General features: G+C 39.8%; 1 protein-coding gene across 5 annotated transcripts in view; it reads left to right on the top strand.

Annotated features, from left to right (window-relative positions):
• The window catches only part of SOX5 (SRY-box 5), a 1,023,582-nt gene that overhangs the window by 66,104 nt on the left and 940,339 nt on the right, over positions 1-17,139 (top strand). The window lies entirely within an intron of this gene.

Here is a 17,139-nt window from a genome sequence, read left to right as displayed (position 1 = left end):
GTGGATCGAGGGGCACTTGGGCTTCTTCCATGACCTGGCAATTATGAATTGGGCTGCAGTAAACATTCTGATACAAATGTCTTTGTTGTAATGCGATTTTGGAACTGTGTCTTAGTTTTTACTGTGAACTATGATAGTAACAACCAATGCTATCTATTCCCTACTGTTGTTGTGAGTATAAAGTGAGATAATAAATGAGAAGCACTGTGAAATTTTCCAAGGTATTATTATCTACTGTCTTTTCTGTTGGATGGCCTGGATTAGAAAGCATACTCCAGTTTCTTGCCTTGGCAGCTGATCTTTAGGAAGCAGTAAATCCATCAGGTCCCACAGTTATCTTCCTTTTATGCACTTTATAGGTGCAAGAGTAACTATTTATATTTTCCTGTTACCTTGCCTAGTCCTATCTGCTGTAGGGAGAGGGAAGGGTATAGAATTACTTCTCTACTTAGTGACTGTGTGTCTATGTTTTACACATTAATGGGATGACCCAGGCCTCTTTCCTCTTTTTGTAAGGCTGAAAATCCTGAAGTTATTTTCAAGGAAGATATCTAATAGATATCTTAGAGCTGTGTGCTTTTCAATTCTTCCACCTCATGCAGTACATACTGCACTTGAGGGAGTGATCCATTGATACAGGTACTTCTGCTGTTAAAGAGGGTTCTGTTGCATCATTCTACTGACTTTAAAAAAAAATTCTTCTTATTTTAGGGAGTCTCAGGTTTACTGAAAAGTTGAAATACGGAACGTTCTCACTGTCTCCTCTATTATTACCATCTTACATTAGTACACTAACTACATTACAATGGATGAAGCAGTGTTGCTATGATTATCTCAAGTCCGTACTTTATTCTGATTTCCTTAGTTTTTCTTTCATGTCCGTCTCTATTTCAGGATCCCATTCGCCTATCACATGATATTTACTATCCTACCTCTTAGAGCTCTACTTGACTGTGACTGTTTTTTAGATTTTTGTTGTTTTTGATATCTTGACAATATTAGGACTCCTGACACTGACTGTTAACCAGACATTCCAAGTTGGCTCATTAGAAGAAAATGATGAGAGACTTTCTTCCCCACCTGAAGATAAACCCTCATAGGGTGAAAAGGGTATCATTTATTGGGAATTTTAAGGTAGGCAAGGCTCACAGAATCCAAGCAAGAAACTCTCATGTGAGATAGGATTCCTTCAGGAAAACCTGCCCTTTGGTAAACCAGTTCATACAGTAGACAGTAAGGATTGAATACTGGGAAAGATCGTGCTATATTGTCAGATGTGCATGTACCCATTAAAGTATTTTATTGAATGAAGCAGAAAAGGTAAAGAAGCCATCAAAGGCTGAGTGGCATTCATGTATATTTGAATTTTCTTATTTAAATATTTTTTTCTGTAAACAATTTAATACACACATAAAATTTCACCTCTTAAACTGAACTCCTGAGACCTGGCGTAGAACAATAAGTCTCAACTATTTCACAGCTCGCTCTTTCATAAAAGGCCAATTTTCATCAGAAGTGCCAAGAACTAAATACATAAGTATCACTTGTCGACACTAAGAAGTCATTCAGGTATGGTCACATTGTTTGGAATCGCTTGCCAATGACGAGATGGCCTCAAGTGTTTATTATAACCCAGAGTCTCTGTCTCCATTAATACCTGAGAGGACTGAATCATTGACCTTTCAAAGCAACTTTACGAAGTCTGTGAAATTGCTTTATATTTTTTCAGAATCATTACTGGTCTTCGACTTTATGGTCTAAAGCCTGCTCCTCTCTTCTTTGCAGTTGTCTCCTTTTACTAAACTTGCCAAGAAAGATGTACCCTACTCATATATTTTGTACATAGTAATGTACTTTGTGTTAAATGAGGCAAACTATTTCTGCTAGGGAGGGGGAATCGTTGTTATTTTTATTTCACACCAAAGAAGGTGAGTATTTTCAGGCTCTTTTGAGGAGAAGGGGGATGAACAATTAATCAGAAGACATTTTCTTTATTACCTGACTTTTAGTCAGTTCCCAAAATTGACAGCTATTTCGGTTTGTTGATGAGCTTTCGTTGGTGCTGCACTTGAACTTTGAACTGGGAGGCCCTTTTGAACCTGTTAGCAATGTAGGAAGCTAGCACACGAATAGGAAGGGAAGACAGATGGCCATCCTTCCTTCCCCTTTTGATTAGTTTGATCGAGGTTACCAAGCTTAAGGATTCCATGAAGACCAAAAATTTGGTGGGTGGGTGTGCCTGCTTGTAGCCCTCATTCTCCCCAAAGCTGTTTATGTTTCATTGCCTCAGAATAATTAAATGGAGCGAAGATGTTGGGTTCCTAATTTGGCAAATGCATTCTGAACAAGTGGCAACTTGCTGGTTCATAGTTTACTTTAAAAAAATACTCCTGATAGGTGTGTGAAACAGCAAATCCCCACAACAGCCAAAGACATTTTCTTTTGCCGGGAAGGAAAGTAGTCCAAGAAAGGTAGATTGAGTTCCATTATATCCTACTTTGAGATGGAGTGTTCCTTGCAGCCGACAGTTTTGGATTTGTTCATCAGAACGTCGTACAATTCCCTCTGTTTCCCCTTCCTTAGTCCTTTATCTCATTTTCCTTAACAATTTCCCATATTGGTCAATTTACTATGCTTTAGTTACTACTGTACTTCAAAGGACTTGTGTGCATTGCTGCTTTTAAAACTTTGATTCCAATATTATTTCTAACATTCAAAACCCATAATTTATCATTTTGCCTAGCTCGGGAATTTTTTTTTTTTTTTTTTAAACCAAATGCTAGCATGTAATTCTAGTGAACATTGCTTTGATGATGGGTGTGGGAGGGATGTTCAGTCCTATCATGATTAGTGTAATAGAAGAGGTTAAAATAATTGGGGAGAGCCTGCCCTAGGAAGAAGAAGCTCTTGAGCCCTTCCCAGAAAGCGTGTTTTAGGTTCTGCCACAGGCAGGAAAAATTTCCATGGAAGGGCCCAGTATAAGTCAGAGTCGCAGATCAGTTGCCTTGGGTTTTTACCACAATTGTAAATCACAGAACCCACCGTACGAAATCATCTGTAATTTTCCTATTAACTGGTCCCTTCACTCCGAGGACGCACAAGCCAGCCTGAATGGCTACCACCCAGGGAGCAACCCTGGCATGAAGAGAGAAGGCAAAAAAAAAGAAAGAAAGACATGTCCGTCTGTGTTGGTTGGTTGGCTGTGGCAGCGGCTTTGGGATGAGAGCAGCAGAGGGAGTAAGCCCGTCTAACTCCTTATTTTAAATGTGGCTTAAATAATCGGGCATTTTGTTATTTTTGAAATCTTTTTTAAGGGGGGGGTGACGTTGTTAAGCTGTGTGTTTTGGATACCTGGTACTCATGTTTACGTTAAAATAGGCAGAGAGGAATATTAGAGGATCATGCTTCAAGGAACAGTGAGCAAATGAGCAATAGACAATAAAAAGGAAATGAGCGCGTTTCTCTCCATGCCTATTTGGGATATTTATATGGATTTTGGAGCTCTTCATGTGCCTCCAACCCACCCACACAACACCATTAAAAAAAAAATATGGTGTATGTATCAAATACAGCCCGAGTTTCCATGAAACCATTCCAAAAGAAACTGTCAGCTGCCCATGTAACAATTTTTTCCTGAATTTTCCTGTGTAAGTGGAAAAAAAATAGCTGTTTGAGTTTCGGCCACACTTGGGCACACTGGTTTCCTACCTGTTCAAAATGTGCTTGCACAGTCCTCATGGTCATCTTTTTGAAAAAATGCTTTTTTAAAAAGGTCAACAAGCTAATTCGTAAACAGAAAGAAAATGATATTGAGAGGACTACAAGCGCCTTCTGTTCTTGTCAAGCGTCCCGAACCCCGGTGGTCAGTGCCCATCTCAGGAACAATTTTGAGAAATCACGGGCAGGACACCAAGAAACGTTGTTTTCTTTGATTCGGAACTCCATACATGGGCAAATTAAAATCTGAGTCTGTTCTGGGCGCCATGGGTGCTTTCCTTACTCCGCATGTTGGCAGCGTGTGTAACCTGCAGGAAGTTGAGTTGCCGCACCCGTGGCCTCCTCTCTACACACGGCCCCGGCTGTGTCACCGCCCGAGTGGGGCAGAGCAGGACACTCTAGCACAAAGTGTGCCCTAGGATTGCAGGAAGGCTGCGAGCACAGGAGAGGTTTGCTGTTAGGGCTGTGACATTGATTTTGCCTGCTGTCTCTGAGGATGGTACTGAGTGAATGTGAAAGGACGTGCCTTTGTACACATACATCATGTTGAAAGTTAGAAAATGTCTTGGGTGCATTTGTGGGTCATTTTTCCTAGGCAGAAATCCCTGCGTGCAGTTAGCAAAGCCTGAGGGAAAAATCAGCCCCTGCTGATGTGGGGAAAACGTGAAAACACACCCCACCCCCCCTTCATCGGATGGAGAAAGAGCCTCACTTCTAACAGAAGGTGTGCTGGCTGCCCCACCTAGGAGTATGGCCGGTCATCAGCTGGGAATGGGCAACTGTTAGTTGAATAGATGTGTCTGAGGATGACAGCTGTTTCACCACTTGACCATTCTGAGTTTTTACTGAGTGATGTGGAGGCAGGAGTCCCTGAAAGCTCCCAGCTGTTTGAAGCCTGGAGTTTTTCTGCCCAATGAAGCAGTCAACAACCTTAATTGGGGGCCTTATCCCCACCTCTTTGTTCTTCTTCCCTCAGACCAGTGTTTTTCAACATTTTTAATCTCACGCCGCGCTCAAACCTACAGTTACACTTCGGTGGCACACGTAAATTATGCTGATCAAAAAAACAAAGCAAAAAAAGAATATACTTACTGGGTTTTGAACTTCTTTCAAAAATAATTCAATTAATGATCTTTAAAATTTTCATGGGACCCCTAAGATCATCTCACAGCACACTGAGTGAAGATCGCTGTCTCGGACCCTTACCCTTTTGAAGAAGGGGTACTGTAGGCTGTGGGATAACTAAACAGCCTCCCACAAGCGCCCCTGGGCCCAGGGGCCTGGAAGCAGACTCCTTTCTCCAGGCAGATTTGACTGGGTGCTTCTCTCTCCCACACTCTGGCACTCAACTTGGTAAATGTGGGTTTTGAAACTTCCTCCTCCTTAGTGCAGGATTTAACTCGGATACCTGGCTCTGACAGTTACACAAGTACCCTGAGATGTACTGAAAGAAAAGAATTCTGATCTCCCCATCAGAGTCACTCAGGAGAGGGGAGTTGGAAGAGCAGAGAGCAGACATCACTGCCCCCCTCTTTAAAGATTTGGACGTCTGTGTTGGCATAAAAAGGTCACTTCAGGCCTGAGGGGTTTCACATTGTTCCTTTAAGTTAGACCTTCAACGCAAACTATTTTCAACACTTGCCACGAAGAACAAATGACCTTTAGTTACTTGCCCAGAAGACAAATGGTACATTAACACAGTAAATAGAGTTTGCTGAGATCTCATTCCATCCTGTCTTTGACTTTCTCTTGGAATATTTTAAACATGTCGGATCCTAGAAATCTTTGAGGGGTTAAAATTAATTGATGACACTTTCGGGACTTGGCGTAGATTGTATGATAATGTTGCTTTACCGAAAGCAGCTAATGTCACGTGCTTCCCAAGACAATCTGGATTTGATCCTTTAGAATGGAGGTTCTGAGTGAGAATGTGGTGGGGTGACAGGAGGATTTTAAAATATTGACACGTCTTACAACAGAATAAAAGGTTGATTATTGAACATCTTTGAAATTAAATGTCCAAATTTCTAGTCAGATCTGAGTGGAGACATAGTGAGATTGTAGGTCTTTTTGCAAAACATTGATCAGACATAAACTTGTATCTGAGAAGGAAGCTGGCGACTTGTAACAAATAAATAGTACAAATGGCTTACAGTATAAGGGCTGAAGAATTTTATTTAACTTTAAGTAAAAGTAAATATTTTGAGCCTCCTTTTAAAAGCTCCATGATGATTCATTCAATTGTCTTCTTTTGTTCCCCTCTTTTTAAAGACCTTTTGACTGTCAAACAAACTATAAACTAAATATTTTAGTTTTGCTCTAGGGAAATAGGACTTATTTAGTTTTGCTCTAATGTGTTTTAATTGGGAGATAAAGGTGTTCCCCAGTCCTGCTCTGGAAAAAAGGACAAGAGCTGAATTCTTATCTTCTGTTCCCTGGGTATGGAATGTACTGAATTCTAATGTCCTGACTCTAAAACACTATGAAAAGTTTTCATCTTAAAGAAAAAAAGAGGACGCTGGCTCTATGAGCCTGATGGGCAGAGGCATCTATTCATTTTTAGGCAGCTTCTTCTCTAGCAAACAGACATTAGATACGGTGATGTGGACAACCTATTTGAGCGAGATCCAGAATTCAATGTTCACTGTCTTTCCTCGGGAGAAGCGCTCCGGAAGTCAACTGTCAGTAAGGCAGTGGTAATTTTTATTGTTCTAGAATAGCTCCCTATCTTAAGTGGAGTATTAAAGATTTTAACTTACATATCTTTTAAATGAAAAATAGTCAAGGAAACATTAGGGAAATGTTTTGTCATCTTTGTGCAAATCTAACTTCCTCAGACCTATTTTTTAACCCTTTTAATGAATATTCATAAAATATTCTGTGTTGAGCAAAGCTCTCCTGTATATAGACTCTTACCGGTATTTACCTTTTGGTTTTCATAAAGGAAACAAGGATGATATTTATAAGAATGTAGGCCAAGTTTGGAAAAGTTAAAATGTATAAAGAAACATTTTCTGAAAAAATATTTTCTTTTTTTGAGACAGACTCTCATTACCTCCCTCTCAGTAGAGTGCTGTGGTGCCACAGCTCACAGCAACCTCCAACTCTTGATCTTAAGCAGTTCTCCTGCCTCAGCCTCACAAGTAGCTGGGACCACAGGCGCCTGCCATAATGCCTGGCTATTTTTTGGTTGCAGTTGTCATTGTTGTCTAGCAGGCCAGCACCAGGTTTGAATCCCCTCCAGCTTTGTTGTAGGTGGCTGGTGCCCTATTCACTCAGCTACAGGTGGCGAGCCCATTTTCTGAAGTTTTAAATTTTGTTATCAGATACATGAGTTGAGGCATGAATCTTCTTTTGGTTCTAATTGTAGATTATCTACAATGTTTGCAAGGACTAATTCATGGCCTTGTGTTACCAGTGGTGTACAGGAAGCTGGAATGGTCATGTTAAGCTGTGATCACTGTTTTTGCTTTACTTCTGATTTTAGCAAATCCGGGTTTTGTTGAACATTCTTTTCTATGTGGCATATAGGCAGTTCTATCTAGTTCTCAGATATTTCCTGTTAGACACCAGGGCATCCTCAAAGATGTTTTTCTGTTATTATTATTTTTAAAGACAGACTTGGTTAATGAAGGGAATACATTAGACACAGTGTGTTTAGATATCCACAAGACATTTGTCAATGATGGCATTTGAACCAAAACATGGTGATGACATGGATTGATATAATGGCGAAAACTTCTAGTGTGTTGCCAGAGGGCTCTGTTGCTGATCATGCATGGTATGTAACTCACTCCCCCCAGTCACCACCTTGCTGGTGGGATAACAGGATGCGAAGAGCCTGACAGACTGGGATAAAGGAGCAATATGTTGCTTGCCAGTTATCAGGGTGCAGATTGACCACAGTAGGGTGAAGTGGTAGGTCATTGCTATTGACATCAATATAAAGTCTCTACACATCAGAGACGGTAAAGAAGCGATTTCTTCATGTTACAAGCAAAAGGGTTTTATGGCTGTAAGGGACTCAGTCTGAGTTAACATTGCCATATTGTTTACACTGTTTGGGCTGCCTTGAAATTAGCAGGATGTTGGGTCACATGAACAGAAGTTGAACATCTCCAGAAGAGCTGGAGAAGAATAGCTGATGTGAGACTGAAACTAGTCTTTATCTTCAACTAGTTTTAAGCCAGGACTTCAAAGGATGACAAAGGATAGCAACCAGAATTATGGGGGGAGGAGGGCTTGAGAAATGTCTATGAGAAGAGAGGTCACAGGGGAGCAATAGGACTTCCAAATGGGAAAGACCTATGGACACAAGTATACTTTGATTTCTTTCTGTTGCAGTTTTTATAAGGAGACAGGGGTGCACTCAGTCAGTGGAAGAGCCTTCTATCGTAGCTGCTTGTGGGGGCATTAGAGAAGAGACTCACAATTTTTGGTAGCCATTGCACTGGGTTGCTACAAAGTCTAATATAGGTTCTGAGATTCTCCAGTTTTACATTATCTATGGAAAAGTATATGGGTTTTCAGTTAATCTCTCTTTTATATATGTTACATCTCAAAACATTCTCCTAGGAATTGAAAAGGCCTACAAGAAAAAAGAAATATGATCAGGAGTCACGTAGGGGCTGTGTATAAAATGCAGTGTATTATTTACAAACGTATAAGAATAATGGCTCTGTGAAAGACCCACGTGTTTTTGACAGATGGAGAAAGGACGATACGCATTTTCAAGGTTGAGGGAACAGGATATGAAAACATTTTTAATCATATTATACAAAGAGGACTTGGGTGGGAAAGCATAAAATAGTAATAGTTACTAAGTATCAATACTTATCATATACGAGATATTTTTTCTAGGTGATTTGTAAGATACATTAGTTTTATTTATCACAAGGAGTGGGAAGGATATTTATTTATTTGTTTATTTACAATTATTTTATTTATTGTTGGGGATTCATTGAGGGGGGTATAAGAAACCAGGTTACACTGATTGCCTTTGTTAGGTAAAGTCCCTCTTACAATTGTGCCTCGCCCCCATTATTCAAGCATTTTACAGATAAAAATAGCAAGTCCAGGCTAGTTGCTGTGCAGAAAGCCAATGGCAGAGTCAGAGCGCATTCAAGTTTTTCTGGTCTAGTCCCTTCTTTTCTACTGTGCCACTAAAAGTCTTGCTAACAATTTGTTTGGACACTTCTGTGTTTTTAATGCCAATTCTGAGCTATTCATATCCTAATCTAAAATACTGGTAAAGTTATTTTTTTAAGTGGACTCCAAAATGGAGGCTTGATTATGAGGGCTAGAAAAATCTTGGAATTGTTCCTATCATGTGAAGCCAACCCGCCCCCTTGTTATTTTAATTATCTGGCCTGTGTTCTCATTATTATTCCTTTGGATGTGGTAGTCACATTTTACCGTTTTATTCCACCATGGTGTATTATTAGTGCTCTGCTGAGTAACGTGAGCTAGCTTACTTCTCCTGTTCTACCGAATGCATCTACATTTCTCATTGCAGGCTTTTCCCCCAATACCTAAATTCTTTTATCCCTTTCCACATCTCCCAGAATCTGACCAATCCTATCTTAAATTTCAATTCCTCGATCATCTTTAAATCTTCCTATCCCTACGTTTCGCATCCCTCTGAATACAAAACTATTTATTTCCATGTATTTTAAACCTTATCTTCAGTAAAAGACCTTATATTATTTAATTTTGTCGCTTGCTTATGTTTTATTTCCACCTCCAGATTTAAGTTTTTGGGATTCCACTTTATGCACAGCAGTGGGTTGAGAAGAATACAAGTTAATTAGGGCTGGAATAATTTGATAAGAAAGGGTCCTGAATGTTCACTGGAAAATAATGTCAGAAATCTTTTCGACACAGTCATTTTCTAAAGGAGAAGGACTAATTGTTACAGTGCCTGTACAATAGTCATTCCCACTGGGAAAAGGCAGTTCAGTTTCTTCAAGAATTATTTTAGCACAAGTCATTCAACAACAGTAGGAAATCCCAGCACACACACACACATGAACAAACACGTGGATTCTCCGTAGTCTAAAGATCGGAAGGTGCTCAGCTGTGATTTATTCTTTCCTACAAGAAACAAACAACAAACGCAGTGTTCCCAATTAATATGGTTTAAAACATTGTCAGCTAGCAATAGATAAGATGATTCAAGATCATCTCCAGTGAGGCATCTTATTTCTGTAACTCAATTTTAGTTCAGGAAAACAGCCCTCAAGAAGTTTATACTCCTTTGAATTGTAATTAAGAAGACAGAGAGGATGGCACTTGTGGCTCAGGGAGTCGGGTGCTGGCCCCATATACAGAGGGTGGTGGGTTCGAACCCAGCCCCAGCCAAACTGCAACAAAAAAATAGTTGGGCATTGCGGCAGGTGCCTGTGGTCCCAGCTACTTGGGAGACTGAGGCAAGAGAATCGCTTAAGCCAAGAGCTGGAGGTTGCTGTGAGCTGTGATAGCACAGCACTCTACTGAGGGCAACAAAGTGAGACTCTGTCTCTAGAAAAAAGAAAGAAAGAAAAGGGGGGTAATCTTTAGTAAATTTTACCTTCCTGGTAAACCAAATGGAAACAATCAGAGATAAGCAAAAGGAAGATTAATGAGTTAAAGAGACTGACTTATGAGAGAAGATTAGAAGAACTAAATATATACAGCTTGGCTAAGTGAGTACTCTGTGGAGAGATGTGATAAATAGCCAAATTTACTCCTTTGCAAGGCTTTTGAGCCCAACAAGTCACCATACAGGCAAATGATGTTTACCAATTATATAAACTTTGCCCATTTCTTGCAGCTCTTTTAAGTCAGCAGCATATACAAACTTGAAATGTAATGGACGATACAAATATACTTCATCTCTCCTGTTGTGACATAACAGATACCTGATTCAGCACACTTTCTTTTTTTTTTTTTTTATCAAACAATGAATTATTTTAGAAGAATTTAGAAAAAGCAATTTGAGAACTTCAAGGATTGTTTAGAGATAGAACCCCTGAAGAAACGAGGTGTGCGTGTCAAATGAGTTTTCATGGGCAGTTTACAATAGGAAAAATGTTTAGGAAAACTAATTTATATCCAGTGTAGCCTCTTTGCAGCCAAATTATCGTCATCTCCTAGCTGAAGGGCCAGTGACTGACGTGAACAAGTAGATGATATGGGTGTGGCTATCCTAACCTCACCACTATTCTAGGGAAGATGACCCATGTAGGCAAACAACTTTGTCAGAAGACGTTGAGAGGCCATGGATGATCTTTCCTCTGTCTTTTCAAACTGGAAGGATGATAAAATAAATACCCAGGTACTCATTAGCTTTAGTTTGCCTTCAGAAGACTGCCCTCACGACGAGCATCTCACCAACCAGAGAGGAAAACTTAGGGTACGTTTAAATAACTGAATGAAAGTAACAAAGAGTGGGGTTGCCCAAAACAAGGTTCAGTTTCTGGGATGAGTGATTTAAAAAATAAGCCCATAAGAACTTGCACTAAATGAGAAAATTCCTTAGAGGTAAGTTAATTCACTGGTGTTTTGCCTTTCCAGAAAAATTCTAAACATTGCTATTCTCTCTTGTACTGTTTCAGATAAAAGAAAAAGAAACATTACCTTCCACACATAGTTTTTCTTTCTTTTTTTTTTTTTTGGAAGGCTAGAAAAGCCTAATGGTTTTTAAAGGAAAATTGAGGAATTTATCTAAATTGTCTCTCTCTTTCTTTCTTTTTTTTTTTTTTTCCAGTTTTTGGCTGGGGCCAGGCTTGAACCTGCCACCTCCCCCCACCCTCGGTATATGGGGCCAGCACCTTACTCCTTGAGCCACAGGCACCACCCTAATATGTCTCTTTCATTAGTCAATCAACTGAGGAAATAAGTGTCCTTGTAACTGAATTTGAGTCATCCTCAATTTGTTTCAACTGTGTGTTCTCACTGTGGTTCTCCACATTTTCACTCTAGCTGATAAACAGGGATAATGATGGTGGGGAAATATGTCCCTTCTATGTATCTTTATATTTATATGTTTACCTGTGTACAGTAGGTAATAGAAATATAAATTGATTTTTCATTAAAGAACAAATATGACATTCAGTAGCATATATCAAGGAGATAATTTAGAACAACCTTTTATTCATAATACTCTTTACGTTTTCAAGTATATATACATCAAGTGTTAGTAACCCACATTTATGGGGCTTTCTCTGCTCTACGGGGTCCTTTAAAGACACATTTTATGCAAATTAAAAGTTGTATCATAACATGATATCATGGACAAAAATGATTCTGATATGTACATTTTCCAGAAAGAAAAATTTTCAAATACCAACTTTTGGGATCATACTTGGTATATAAATATACTGCGTTTGAAAAAGTTGGACAGATTGATTGAAATTGAATTTCAATAAAAAGGTATGAACGTTTTGATTTCTTAGGAGATCAGGCATTCCACACTGGTCAAGGAGCATCCACATCTTCACCCCGGTATGTATATTGGCACATGTAATGGTGATAGTGGCGAGAAGAATGCCATTTCTGAGAACCCCAAGTGTCAGAATTTCAAAGACTGGAAAACCTACGAGTAAAATTGTTCTTAATGTGTTATCATTTCCAAATGAAAGCTGTCCTGATTTCCCCATTCTTTCCCCCGGGGAATTAGACTTATCTTTCATTCTGTGTCAGGAGAATCTGTCATTTAAGGGCAATTTCTGTTCCTACACTGGCATATTTCTTCTGTTTATGTTCTTTCTTTTCCCATATGGGACTCTTTCTCAAGATGTGAGTGTACAGTTTATCCATGCGTAAATGGCAGCCCCTGGTGCTTCTCCCGATGCCTTGGGAGTCATTGCCGTGGATAGGGGCTGCGTAGGATGGGTGCGGAGAGGAAGGGCAGCTCCCCTCTGGAGCCTGACGTTAAAAGATAATGCTTCTGGCTAGCCACGTGTGTTGTTTTTGTACTTAAAATTTTTTATACTACAAGGTTTTTGATGACTGTGTTAACTACTGTGATTGTGAATAATCAGAGTTCTCCGAGATCGCAGTAGACAGATTTGCCAGGGGATATTTTAAAAATTAAGTGTAATGTATTTCTGAATTCAAGTAAGCGAAGGTCCCAAACTAGCAGATAATCCAGACTGTCCTGAGACCCCTGAGCCTAGAAGTGAAATTGGGGTTGAGAGAACATCCTGGCGCCATGATTCAGCAGATGGGTTCTGGGCCAGGACATCTCCGTCTAGATTTCTCCTCTGGATCCTTGTTAGCCTTGGGAGCTTGAGCAAGATAGTTGTGTCTTTGTACCTTAATTATCCTGCTCTAAGAATAGAAATCATGTGGTTCTCAGAATTAAATGAGTGAATAATGGACACGTTCTTAGGAGTCTGCCGGTGAATAATAGGTATCCAAAAGCATTAACTTCTTTATGGTTTTAAAAAATTATAATTCTTTTTAAATGAACGCTTCAGTATCTAGCAGAGATTTAACTCTCCTTAGGTAATCCCATGATAAGTAAATTTGTATTAAATTGAATAGGTACCTGGGTATCCCTTTGCTATCTTCTAATTTAAAATTTTATAGAATGTTTTCATTTCATGTATCATTACTGGAATTTTAATATGTGCAATCATTGTCTTGAGCCCTTCAGAGCTGAGGGTGCGTTACACACACACTGAAGAAGTGTGTGGTCTCAGGTGAGTTGTTGAACCTCTCTTTAGCTCATGTTCTTCACCTGTAAAAGGATGGTTGCAAAGAGTAAATGAGACCATGTGTGTGTAGGTAGAGTGCCTGGCCACCAGAGTAAGCCTTAATAAATGTTAGCTTATTTTCTAGAGTGGGAGGTAAAACATGTATAAAACAAATACACAGGGTAGACATCGACACGTCCAGTAAGAGACATGAAGGTGTTACTTGTGCATATTTCTGCTAGGGCAGCAGTGGGCTGGAGAGAGTGGTGGAGGACAGTTATGAGAGAGCAGCCCTATGACTCATGTATCAATGAGTGCCTGGAACTTAAACACGCAAAGACGGAGAGAAATGGCATTTCAAGTAGGGAAAACCACATGAATGAAGACTTGAGTGAAGAAATCAGGATGCCTAATGGGAACATTGAGAAGTTCAGACTGGCTAGACTATAGGAAGTATCCATTCATACTGCCAGGATGGCTAGTAGTGTTAGGGGTGGGGCCAGATATCGAGTTCCCTTATTCTTGGTTCCCAGTACCAAAGAATGGTGATTGGTATTGAGCTAATGGAATGAATGAGCAGAGCAAGCAGGTGCAAGCAGCCCAAGTCTAAACTAGAGATGCTTTTGGCTGGCTTGCCAAAATGTTAGGGCGGTGTAGTGATGGTGGGCGGTAGTTGCCATTATGATTAAAGAGAGCAAGAACAGTGAAGTGCTAGCAAAGAAGGAGATGTTTGTGATAATAGTCAGGAGACGTTTATTATAACAGTCTGGACAGCAGGCCTCGTCTTAGCAACCACAGGCATCATGGAGAAGGCAGTGCTGGATTTTAAACACATCTTTTGAATGGTATCAGCTGTTTCTTGGAAATTCCCATAGTCTTGATCAACTCCATTCCCATAACATGTTCCCATAACAATTTGTATCTATCTGTCCATATTAGAAAGTTCCAGGGAAATTAATCTGTTCCTGAAACAACCAGCTCCTCACAACAACCCACCTGCCGGGTTTTGCACCTGCACGGCCTCGATTAGCAATAAGCCCCATTCTCATAATAGCCCAGGTCACCGTGACCCAAGCCAGTCCAAAATAGCCTAAGCACATCCCACCCTGCTCATGTCTGTCTAACTGCCTAACCGAATAGTATGAGAAATAGAACCGGAAAGGTAGATTGGGAGCAGGTTATGGGAGTCCTCAAATAAGTTGGATGTTGTTTGTTAGGCATTTGAAAGATGTTTAAGATCTCTCAGCAGGAGAATCCCATGATTGATGTTTTCCTGAATTCTTTCAGGAAGGCTTCACTTGGCATATAAGAGTAGCATGAAAGGGAGAAAGAGCTGGCTGATGGTTCAAGCAAGAAATAATGAGGCCCCAAGCTGGTGTAAGTGAGAATGCGTGGAAATAATGGGTGGTATGAAAGCGTTCAGGGGAAGAATGGGCAAGACTTGGCAACTGGATATGGAAGAAAATCAAGATGACGGGCAAATGATGCTCCCAAGATGTCTCGTTTCAAGGAACTACGAGGATAGTATTGTACTGCTATTAATGGCAGGGAACACAGGAAGGAGGTGAGGAGGTTAAATAGGAAGGGGAATAGCAATAAGCCCAGTTTAGAATTAAGTGAGCTCCAGGTATTGGCCCCCATCCTGGTCATCTGGGTGGCGAGGTCTTTTCTTGCGAGGATGGGAAGGAATACAATTCCCTTTATCAACTGTGAAATCTGGACGGAAGACAAACGCTGCAGTAAACTAATAAAGCTATTGAATGACAAGTTCATAGGAGAGCGCCTTTATTTCTCTTCTTTCTTTCAAGAAAATAATAAAATGAGAGAAGTACAAACAGAAAAGATGCAGATGTGTTCTTTGGTTCTTAGTGGATAAATGGAAACTTGATCCTTTATGAACTTGGGATTTTAATATCCAACTGTGTTTAAATAGTGCTAAGGTTTTATGATAAATCAAATGAGAGAAGAAAATTCAAGATTAATTCTGACACTGTAGTAGTAATTTGAAAAGCTCTTTCAATATACTACCTCCCCCCCCCCAAAAAAAAAACATTTGGATGTCACAAGAAGAGACTTCTGGATTCCGGATTCCGTAGGTGTTGGACAAGTTCATTGTTTGTGTTCAATTTTATAGATTTTGAGGGGGTTGAGCTTCTTTTTGGAAAATTTTGCTTTTTTTTAAAACATCTTAACAAATCACTTGGATGCTGATAAAACATGTAATTCTTATTATATATAAAATATTTACTTATTACATATTATAAATCTGTATTTTATTAACCGGTAGTTGCCATTAAAGGGAACTTCATATTTTGTTTAATGGGATGCAAGAGAAAAAAACTCAGCTTGTTAATTAGAATCTAGTGTGCTGTATTTAAATAAGTAACACACACATATATAGACAAGTATAAATGTAAATAAATATAAATAAGGAATAGGTGAATGATTATAGCTAAACAATGTTTACCAACTTCTTCCATTTACAGTAGCATTTGATGCAAGTGTGACAACAATATTCACCTTATTCAGAGAGGAGCTGAAACCCGGAGAAAGAAACTACTCTTAAAAGTAGTTTCTTGTAATTAAAGTGAGACTGCCGTTCATGTATAATGGTGTCCCTCACATCCAGGGCATTGAAGGTTTCTAAAAACTCTTGAATGGTGGTCATTTTCGCCATTCTGGTGCCCATGCTGTGAGTGTATGTGGGTCATAAGATTCTTTCACTAAATCTAACGCGGTATATAGATTATAGATAGATTAAATATATAAAATATGTAAATCTTAATTCTAGAACTTTATGTTTTAATATACAAATACAAGTGTTATGAGGAAGCAATAACCCTGTTAATTAGGGAATGTATAACTTTTGGAAATGTGTCAGGAAATATTCTTTGGATTGTAATTTTCATTCTCATGAATCACTAAGTCGCAGCCTGGTTCTTCAGTCTCCTTACGTTCAGTCTCTATGGTAGAGTTGGTAGAGTTACTATTTTTTAGTAGTATTGAACTATTGTGCGTCTTTACTGTGTTCAGAGACCAAACGAAGATGAATGAAGCACCATCCCTGCCCTCCAGGAACCCCCAGGCTCGTTGGGGGTGGTGCCTGGGGCCAGTGGGTGGTGTGCTAACCCAGAAGGGGAAGCAGAGAGGGCTGGAGGAGCCTCAGCCTCTTTTTCAAATAATTACAATGGCTGGTTCACTACTTTTAGACCAGTCTTTTCTCTCATATATCGTTTTTCATTGTTAAAAGTCTTTTCAGGAGCAGGACCTGTGGCTCAGTGGTACAGTGCCAGCCCTATATACTGAGGGTGGCGGGTTCAAACCTGGCCCCAGCCAAACTGCAACAACAACAACAACAAAATAGCTGGGCATTGTGGCAGGCGCCTGTAGTCCCAGCCACTTGGGAGGCTGAGGCAAGAGAATAGAGGTTGCTGTGAAGAGCTAGAGGTTGCTGTGAGCTGTGATGCAACAGCACTCTACAGAGGGTGACAAAGTGAGACTGTCTCTGAAGAAAAAAAAAAAAGGATTTTCGGGCTTTGTTTTTTTTCGCTTTGAGTGGTTGAGCACAACTTGACCACTGTAGACTGTCCGTGTGTGGAACTTGGTTGAATTCTCCAGAGCAGTGCTGTCCCCCCAGTGCTCTATGAGCTGTCTGGGAGGAGGCCCAGTTATTCCTTTATATTTCTAATCTGTTCCAGACTGAGGTTATAAGACACAGTAAGAACAAATTCAACAAAAAAAA

The sequence above is a fragment of the Otolemur garnettii genome, unplaced genomic scaffold, assembly GCF_000181295.1.
Source record: "Otolemur garnettii isolate 467f Iridium unplaced genomic scaffold, OtoGar3 scaffold00057, whole genome shotgun sequence".
Classification (NCBI taxonomy): Eukaryota; Metazoa; Chordata; class Mammalia; order Primates; family Galagidae; genus Otolemur; species Otolemur garnettii.
The sequence above is the reverse complement of the archived record's forward strand: the minus strand, read 5'-3'. Positions and strand labels throughout refer to the sequence as shown.